We start from the raw sequence: 9,962 nt of genomic DNA on the forward strand, positions 1-9,962 counted from the left end.
ATCACAGGATTACAACATACTAGCACACTCATAACAATTTAGCACGAGCCTGACAAAATAATCAAATTCGCTGGATTAAAACGAAATTACATCCCTCGTTTAAGGAGTACAGGCTGCTTCACAAACTCAAAGTTTAATTATGGCTATATTTCTTTACCCTCTTCGGGGTCTTATTTAATCCATCATACACCAAATAGCCAGAAGTCTAGGGTCTTTCACGTGAAGATTCTCCCTCCCCCTAAATTACTGGGGCGTGTGGAAGGCGAGTTAGAACAAACTAGCATCAGGTTAAGAGGTACGCTATCCAGGTGGTCACAGGGTCCCCGTGACTCCACCACTGCCACTGTTTCTTGCTGCCACCCAGTGTCACCTCAGTGCTACTGGCAAGTGTTCTGCTTTTCCAGTTCATTCCACAAACACACGGCGCCTTGGGGATGGTAAGCCCTTCTCAGACTTGGGGTCCCTCTGGAGTTGACACCCTCAAGTGCTCAGGCACTTCTCCCCACAGGTCAAGTCTACGCCACAGTGACAGAGTCCAAGAGGGCTTTCGGTAAAAAGCTGCCTCCTCCAGTCATTGCAAAGCCTTTGTCTGGAGTCATACATCTACCTAAAATCTGTCTCAGACTAATTCTACTCACGACAGTTGTATTTCAAAAGCCTTACTGTCCTTTGCATCTGAGCCTCGTCCAGAGCGACACTAGCCCAGTTTTAACAGGTCTTCCTAGCTTCATTCCTGGGACATGCAGGTTGATATACAGATTCCTTCCCTTCCACAGGGCCCAATGATCCTGACCTGCAATAGTGTCACTCATGTGCACAACTTCCACATACCAGAAATCTCAAGGGAAGACCAGCTTTGAAGGACCAAAGTGTCTATTTTGCGAAGCCCTAATCACAAGAAAATGCGTATCCATCACAATCCATGCTGGTGTCCTATTCATATCCTCTTGGCAGTTGCCATCTGGGGATGCACCTGCCTTCCTTCCACCTGCAGGCCCTTTGCCTGAGGGCTTTTTCCGAACACTGATATATTGTCTGCCCTTACACCAAAGGAGCCAGAAGTGCTGGGGAGTTACCATACCCTAAGAATAGCCCTCAACAAATGCTGAGCGAGACTTGTTGGATGCATACCATAGTCCTCTTGCCCTTCAAGTGGGGCATTGGAAAGAGTGTTCTACAGTGTTTCCCAGAGTTACCCCCAAATAATTGGGCTCCAGTTGCCCACAGTGATCATTTGTATGGTAATTTCACTAGATTCCTTCCCTGGGTCCCTTCCACACTTTCTACCAATGTTTGCTGAGATCACCTCCCAGTAATCTACTTGCACTCAAATCCTTTTTTCAGAGTCTGCTTCTGGGAGAACATAAACTAAGACACCCACTTACTGCTTCAGCGTAACCGAGGGGGTCAAGCCTGGAGAGCAGTTAGGAAAAATGTCAGACATACCATCTCAGAAGATGCAGATCACTTGGGCAAATAAGAGTACGAAAACAAAAGCAGCGAAGTTTTAGGACAGGAAAGCCAGGCAGGTGGTCAACATGCTGTGGTCATAATTGGAGGAGTTAAGAGAAAGGCCAAGCAGAGAGGAAGTACAGGGAAAGAATTCATGCATAAATGATATGGGTTGTTAGCACTATCCCCAGCCACCAGGCAAAAGGAAGCCCTAGGGAAGAGTGAACAGGTCCCTTAATCCAGAATTTGTGCTGTTCAGAGCACCAGTAATGAGACACCTTCACAGCAGGAGCAAGTGCTACAGCCACATATATCTGAATTGCTTCTCCAGGTTCCCAAAGTGCATGCTCTCATATTGTCCCAGAAGATCTCTGAAAGTAAATCTTGTCTTTCCAGGAAGATTATACATTTAAATAGATGCTTTGTACTAAGCATAGTCCAGGGAATTCAACAACATTAAACAGGACATAAAAATGCTTGAATGTTTATGTGGATACCTGTGTGTATAAACACATCTCCATCTCAGCAGCGATTGTACTGTTTTATCATTTACAGATGATTGTATACATGATTTCACCCACATAGCCACCTCGTAAGGCAGGTAAGAAGGGTCTTTGCCACTCTTGGTGTATACATGGAGTCTGTGGGTTTTCCTGGGGGTGTCTTAAGTTACTATGTACAAAGTGAGTCGCCCAGAAATCACTGCTATTGCAGAAGTCTGGTAGCAAACCCCAGCCTACATTATAAATGCCAATACTCCTCTGATACTGACTTTCAGCAGTGCCAACTTCTGGACTTTGAAATATACCTCCAGCTTGGAATATAGGGAATATGAAGTTAATCCTATTTTGGGAAATTTACACTAGACCAAGTCTTTCCTTCTTTTACTCCCTCTGATTTCTCCTAAAGCTAGAACTTATTTTGCCAAGAAAATAATTATTCTTTTTTTTTAATGTTTGTTTATATTTCAGAGAGAGTGAGCAAGCAGGGGAGGGGCAGAAAGAGAGGGAGACACAGAATCCGAAGCAGGCTCCACACTGTCAGCACAGAGCCTGATGTAGAGCTCTCACAAATGGTGAGATCATGACCTAAGCCAAAGCCAGATGCTTAACAGACTGAGTCACCCAGGAGCCCCAAGAAAACAATTGTTCTTTAGAAAAATCTGCCGCTGCATTTACTTCTCTATTCCAGGACAGTTTAATCACATGTTTGATGCAAATTTGTCATCAGCTAGGGACTATTGCATTAAGAATTATAAAAATCTGGCCCTGATGATTTTTTAATTGGTCTAAAAATTTGGAATACATGAAAACTAAGAAAAAAGATTGGCTCAGTTGCGTAAATGATACTTAAACAATTGCTTCATCTCCATAAATAGGAAGCAACAGCTATTATCACAAATTTTCATCACCACTTTGAGCTTCTAACCCTAATTCAGTTGAATTAGGTTTCAATACCTGCTGATTGTTCATTATAGGAGAAGTGAGTAATTTTATTGGGGAGCTAGCAGGGAGGGAAAAAAGAGTATGAAAGATAAATATATGTAGTATACAGTTTAGAGAAAAAATTTTGATCCAGACAAAATTTGAGCAATCTAGTCAAGTTACTTAACCTTCCTGTAATGCAATTATCTAGATAAAGATAAGGTACTGATACCTAATAACACCTTCAGATTTTTTCATAAGAGTTAAAGAAAATCAGTCTTACAAGTTTGACTTTGAGCCCGACATAGTTATGTTTATTGGGATTTAGTGAAGAGTAGTATTTTAATATGAAATAGTAAAGACACATAATTAAAGTTGAAAAAGTGGAATTCTATAGGATTCAATGAAAAACAATTTTGTTATTTTCCCCTCACCCTATCTTTAGTTATTTTATTTTATTTATTTATTTGGGGGGTGGGGAGGGGCAGAGAGAGAGGGGAGAGAATCCCAAGCAGGCTCTGTGCTGTCAGCAAGGAGCCTGAGGTGGGGCTGGATCCCACAATCCATGAGATCATGACCTGAGCTGATATCAAGAGTCAGGTGCTCAACCGACTGAGCCACCCAAGTGCCCCATACCTCATTCTACCTTTAAAGTCAGTATTTGGACTTCTTTCACTATACTCTTTGAGAAGATCTTGGCCCTACTTCAAAATATTCCAGTTAATCTTGGGAAATTTTTTAAGCCTTCTGGTCACATTTAGTTATAAAATACTCTCCTACCAGCACTAAAAAATGTTTCAATCCTGTGTAATAGTCAAAGGTCCAATCTTCATTTACGGTTCAACTCCTGTAGTTTGGGTCAACTTCTGCTAAATGTATGCATGGGGCAAACTACCTTGAGATGACCCTCCTCACCTACTCAAATGTTTCTAGCCATGGTTCTGAGCCTGACTTTTGCCCAGAGATAATCAGGTTAGAATTAAGTCATTAGGGAAGGCCCTAATGCACTAGGATAGTTGTCCTTATAAAAAGGAGGGGCACTGAGGGTAGGTGGGGTGGTGGAGGAGAAGAGAAAATGGGTGATGGGCACTAGGAGGGTACTTGTTGGGATGAGCAAGAAAGGAGGGGCATTTAGACCTAGAGACAGATACACACACAGGGAGAATGCCTTGTGAAGAAGACAGCAAGATGAAATAATGCTCCCATAAGCCAAGGAACACCAAAATACTAGCAAAGCACCAGAAGCTAGGACACATGCCCACAACAGACTCTCCCTCATAGCCCTCAAAAGGAACCAAATCTGCCAACACCTTGATCTCAGACTCCAGCCCCCAAAATATTCAAACAATTAAGTTTCTATTGTTTAAAGCTATTCGGTTTGTGATATTTTGTTACAGCAGCCATAGCAAACTATACATGTATTTTCCTAGTATATACACACTAATTTGTATATATATACTTAAGTATACTCACACATATATGTACCTGATATACAGAAATATTCAACCCTTTTGAATATTTCTTTTTGTGAATAGCCTAAGAATGTTTTATTTTACCTCAATTTTTTGCTCCAAGTGTGGTCTCATTCGATACTTTTAAATAGTTATAAAAGAAGAGAGCCAAATTCTGGAGTCAATTTGTCATTTTTTAGGTGGTTTATCACTTCATGTCAAAGTTTTTAATTTTATTTTTAAATATTTTTTAAGAGCTTATTTATTTTGAGAGGAGAGAGGGGCAAAGAGAGAGGGAGAGAGAGAATCCCAAGCAAGCTCTGTGCTGTCAGCCTAGAGCCCAACACAGGGCTTGATCTCATGAACTAGGAGATCATGACCCAAGCCAAAATCAGGAGTTGGACACTTAACTGAGCCACCCAAGCACCCATAATTTTTTTCAAGATAAAATTTATAATTTAAAATGGGAATGGCAGGTACTAAAATTTGATGACATAGAAAGTGCTCTTCCATTTTAACAATTCAATATCACCAAACACTTGGACAATGAGGTTCAAGACAATTCTTAAAATTCATGGGTTGGAAATTAAGATTTACTCTGGAGAGTTAACTGGCCCATAATAAAAGAAACAGAATTGATATTTAAAGATACAAAATAATGGAATTACTAATTTCAAATAGCAACTGAGTTGAAATCATTTTTTCCCTTTCATTCAAGCATTTCCTGCTAATGTGGGGAATATCTTCTTAAAATAAGTGTGGCAAAAAGCCAGACGAGGTATAATAGGGTTTTGGATAGTCCAGATGTACCTCTCTTCTTACCAAACCCTTATCAGGTTAGGCATTCTGGAAGGTGACTTACTGGGGGGCAATTTAATTTATCTTCTCTGAAGTAACATCAGTCATTTATTTTTCCTAACTTGGCACACGTTATTTTCCCAAGAAAGACAAAGAATTAACTTCTTACTCATTTAGACATCCACTCTAATTGTTTTGAACTTTCTTGGCCATTTTTCTAGTCCTAAAATAAAACAGTAGCATTTTTCCCCCAAAGGAGAATTAATTCAGACCACAAAAGGGATGCACTCCAGTTCAAGGGAATGTGTGAATTAATTAGTGTTAAAAGAAAAATCCTTTTTCTTATTCACATACCTTTTGTCTTGGTTCTTCCAAACAATGGCTGCTTTGTGCAGCATGTAAAAGAAATGGGGTACATTTTTCAGGCATGTTTGGCACAGAGAACGATAGACAGCATTACACCTCTCAGAGGAATTTCTGTATGTTTGATTTAATAACTTTCTCCACACATCAATTGGAATTCTCACCCAATCGAAACATAAATTACAATTAAAAACCTATTCTGACAAATCAATAGTGGAACTTAACAGAAGTCTTTCAGGCTCTGCTGACAATATCAGCCCAGGCTCATTAAAACAATCAAGTCCTAGAGTTCCATTTTGGGGGTTTTAAGATTAAAGAGTAGGCATAAAGAAAGCAACAAATTTAAGGAGAAAATTTGGGGTGCTTCAGCAAATTGAAAAAGGCTTCAGCAAATTGTCAATATATAACATCTAATTTCCAAATAATGCCTCAAATAAACAGGACTCCCCTGAGGCTTTTGTTTTCTGGAAGCTGCTAACAAAGTTTAAATGTTGTAAAGCTTTGTCATTTTCATGCTAAGTCATTTCAGAGCACCTGAAAACCAATTTTTGAGTATGGCATATGAATGGGAATTAATCTTACAGTACCTTGAAAGCTCCAAGTAGGCTCTAAACCAAGGAGAGTTAGTGGCTCCTTCCTCATGGACAAACAACATAGTATCACATTGGGAGAGCACAGCGTTTCCTGGGTGACCCATGCTATTTATAAGGCTCAACCCAGGATTATACCAATTCCAGGTGAGTCAGTGGATGAATCCATCATTACTTAGATCAACCACCCTAATTTCAGCAACTCCTTCACGGAGCTGTGATAATCTACCGAAAATAATGTTTCCCTAATAAAGTTAAGAAACGCTGGCTTTTTATAGCCAATTATTTATATCTGGCCCTTAGAAGACAAAGAAGTAGAATGGTCGTTCCCAACATTTGCAGCTAATTATTAGAATCACCTTTAAAACTCCCACTGCTCAGATCCCACCCCCTACCAAGTAAATCGGAATGCTAGAGAATGGGAGCCAGGCACTGGGAATTACTAAAGATCTTCAGGTGATGCCAATGAGCAGCAAATTTGGGGATCCAATGAAGTAGAATTTTAAAGGAAATTAATGGCAGAAATACAGACAAGGGCTCAGGAAGAAAAAGACTACCCTACCTAGAAACCATAGGCCCAAATAGAAGGATATGTTTCCTTTTGAAATGGAGAATGAAATGCATTAACATGATGTACACATGTGTCCCCACAGCCCAGTGAGAATGAAATAAATGCCAATTTGTAATTCTATGAGAATGACCATAAATGCAAACTGCTTCAGCACACATTTCATAGTGTGTCAAAATGCTATAAGAAATATAAAAGGTACTGACTGATAAATCAATAAATGAATGACCTAGAATACATGACCTTGCACACTTTATTACTTCAAAAAGTGGCAGCGGCCTTTAAGATCAGCTCATATTCTTTGCCCCTGCTGTGTTCTCCCTGTAATGAAAGCTCCTTAAAAGGACCTTGAAAACTCCTTCGAGCACAACTGCAATCAATAGATTGATTTCCAAATATAACCAGGGGGTGATAGTGACGCTAGTTTTCAGAGAATATTGGGGGAGGAAACAGGAAGAGGACTTGTGCCCAGAGAACATGCTTGTCTTCTTTGGGAACTATCTTGAGGTCTATCTCTCCTCTCTACAAGGAAAGGCAGGAAGCATTGTGTACACTAAGACCAGGTAAACGATTAGCCAGCTTATTTGAGGGTACCAAAGAAAAATAATTTTTTTCTTTAAAATATTTACTTTATCCTTAGGAGAGCACAAGTGGGGTTGGGGCAAAGGGAGGGGGACAGAGGATCCGAAGCGTGCTCTGCACTGACAGGCTGACAATAGCAAGCCCGATGTGGGGCTCGATTTCATGAACCTGGAGATTATGACCTGAGCCGAAGTCAGATGTCCAACTGACTGAGCCACACAGGCGCCGGGGAAAAATAAATTTGACAAATAATGTCATGGAGAAGAATAGAGCTGAAACCAAAACCACATGTAAAAACCTCAGACTGTAGGTGACCAACCTAATTTTGCAAATTGGTTTATAAAGCCTTCAGAGTTGGTGATCTACCCAACAGAGGTTGGCCTGTGGTAAGATAAACCAGCTCCGACTATGCCCCCCTGTTAGTGTGTTAGTGTACCCTGGAACATTTGCTTTCCTTCTCAGCCTCTGGTCATAGAGACAACACCAACGTCCCTGTGGCATGTCCAGAGTCCCCCACTTCTGTTGCTTCTTGGACCACGTGAACAACACTCACTCAGGAAAATATCCGCTCCTAGGATCCTTTTGGATCTCAAGGGGCCTGATGAAGTTTCCTCAGGACTTTCTGCCTCCACCCAATGAAATACCCTGTGGCAGAGCTTTCTACCCCTCAGGCCTGTTCCCTGCTACTCTTCGAATCCATTCTCTTATTCCGTCAACTATTTCTGTTGATAGCTACCATCTCTATTTGCTCCTCTAGCTGGTCTCACATGTCATAGGTGGAAACACTGCTCGGAGTGAGTTCTGCCCCTACTTGCTCACCCGACAACAAGTCCTTGTGGCGATAGTGATGCTGGAGAAGTGCATCTGTATCACTGATGACTGGGTCTGTAGGAGTACTCCCAAATTCTCAAGCACGTTTGAGTTCACAGGTTTTACATACCCCAAACCTTTTCCTTTTAGGGTCCTTTTCTTAACTCTATCCTGGATTTCCACCCACTACTGGGGAGAAGCTGTCCCCCTAGGTAATACCATAGTGCTACCACCACACAGTACAAGTTAGTTTGTACATTCAGTTCTTGCTTTGCCACTTTTATATGATGGAGAATGATTTGGCGTCCTGGTCAAACATGGCAAGCTCCTGTACAATCTTTTGTTGATGACAATCATAATGCTAGTTTATTTTTTTCCATGTTATAGTTTGCATAATATACTTCTATGACCCAAAGTTTGGCAAAATATCAACTATTCACTTTTTTGGCATCTTATATTCACCAACTGGTATTAAATTGACTTAATTTTCCATATCCTTATATTTCTTAATCTGTTGTTTTTTCAGGGGAGTCTGTTTTTCTTCAGATGGTGAGTCTACTGCTTTCTAAAATTTGATGATTTGACCATATTGGCATATTTTATGTCAAATTTACCTTTTATTTCTTTTTATTCCACAACTTAATTATTGAGCATCTTATATTTTCCAGGCAAGGTGCCTGTCTAGAGACAAAAGTTTAGAAATGACCAGCATACAAATGATGACTCTTCCCACAGGGCTAGAAGGTGTCACCTAAGAAAATACTGTTGAAAGAGCAGAATAGAATTTAAAGTTTGAACCCCAAGACATTGTAATGATTAGAGATCAGAAAAATGAACAGACTCTACCAAAGGAAATTGAGATAGAAAGATAACCAAGAGATAATAGTATCCTGGAAGCCAAACGGAAGAAAAATTTACAAGGAAGCTGGAGCAATCAACTGTGTAAAATGCGCTGATAAATTGAGTAAAAGGAGGGCTGAGAATTTGCCAGTAGATTTCACAATATAATGTCACTGGTAAGCGCAGTGATGGACATATAGAAGCTGTGCAGTCATGTCTTTCCCATTCCCAACTGCTCAATTCCAATCTGTGATATACCTGATATTGAATGAAAAATACAATGCTGGCTCTAAGAAATGGCCTGTTTATTAAGTCTGAATAAGTGGCCCCCTAGTCGGTGAAGTAGACACTTGTAACACAGGTTGTTATTGAAATGGGTTCATCTCCAAATAAGCAAAGACCATGTCTTTATGCTTTGCTATCCTTCTTTTTCCCAACTCCTGGCAGTGCGTAAGACCCCAATGTACAAAGGCCATAGCACCAAAGAAGACAGGTGATCTGTTTTTGTCTTCATCCACACCATAAAGCTGGACACCAAAAAAAAAAAAAAAAAAAAAGTGCTTAAAATGATTATGACAGACCATCTGCCCTTGATAACGATGGGGAAGTGATTTAAAGAGATTACTTCAGATTATGAGAAATAATGTACTTCCCTATCAGTATGATTGGGAATTATTCCTTTGAATTGGTCACATCTGATGCTCTAGATCCACGTTGTACAAGGAGACATAATCTGTGTCAGAACTCCAGCTCTCTGCTTTTGCCACTAAATTACTGAGTGACATTGAGCAGGTCATGGAATCGTCCTCTGACTTCATTTCCTTATCTATTAATGGCACTGTAATGATACTTGCCCTTCCTTCTTCATAGAATAAGTGTGATGATGCAAAGCTAAAATTAATGTGAAAGAGTCTGTAAAAGCATGCATTGCTATACAAAAGCAAAGTGGTATAATAAGATTATGATTAGATCCAAAGCCATTACACTAGAGACAAAAGAATATTTAAAAATCAAAATCCATAAATTCTTTCCTGTATACCTACAAATACTTCAAGTTATGGCAATGCAAAATGAAGAACACTCT

The 9,962-nt window shown here is 40.0% G+C and overlaps 1 long non-coding RNA gene across 5 annotated transcripts in view; it reads right to left on the reverse strand.

The window, feature by feature from the left end:
* The window catches only part of LOC123380070, a 336,895-nt gene extending 330,718 nt beyond the window's left edge, over positions 1 to 6,177 (reverse strand). For 4 of the 5 annotated variants that reach the window (XR_006585301.1, XR_006585300.1, XR_006585298.1 and 1 more), the window contains exon 1: positions 6,076 to 6,165. This is a non-coding gene — a long non-coding RNA (uncharacterized LOC123380070). Of the gene's footprint in view, positions 1 to 6,075 lie in introns of all 5 variants that reach the window. The other variant, XR_006585302.1, reaches the window with a different exon arrangement.
* Positions 6,178 to 9,962: the final 3,785 nt, after the last annotated feature.

The sequence above is a fragment of the Felis catus genome, chromosome C2 (assembly GCF_018350175.1).
Source record: "Felis catus isolate Fca126 chromosome C2, F.catus_Fca126_mat1.0, whole genome shotgun sequence".
In the NCBI taxonomy this organism is placed as follows: domain Eukaryota; kingdom Metazoa; phylum Chordata; class Mammalia; order Carnivora; family Felidae; genus Felis; species Felis catus.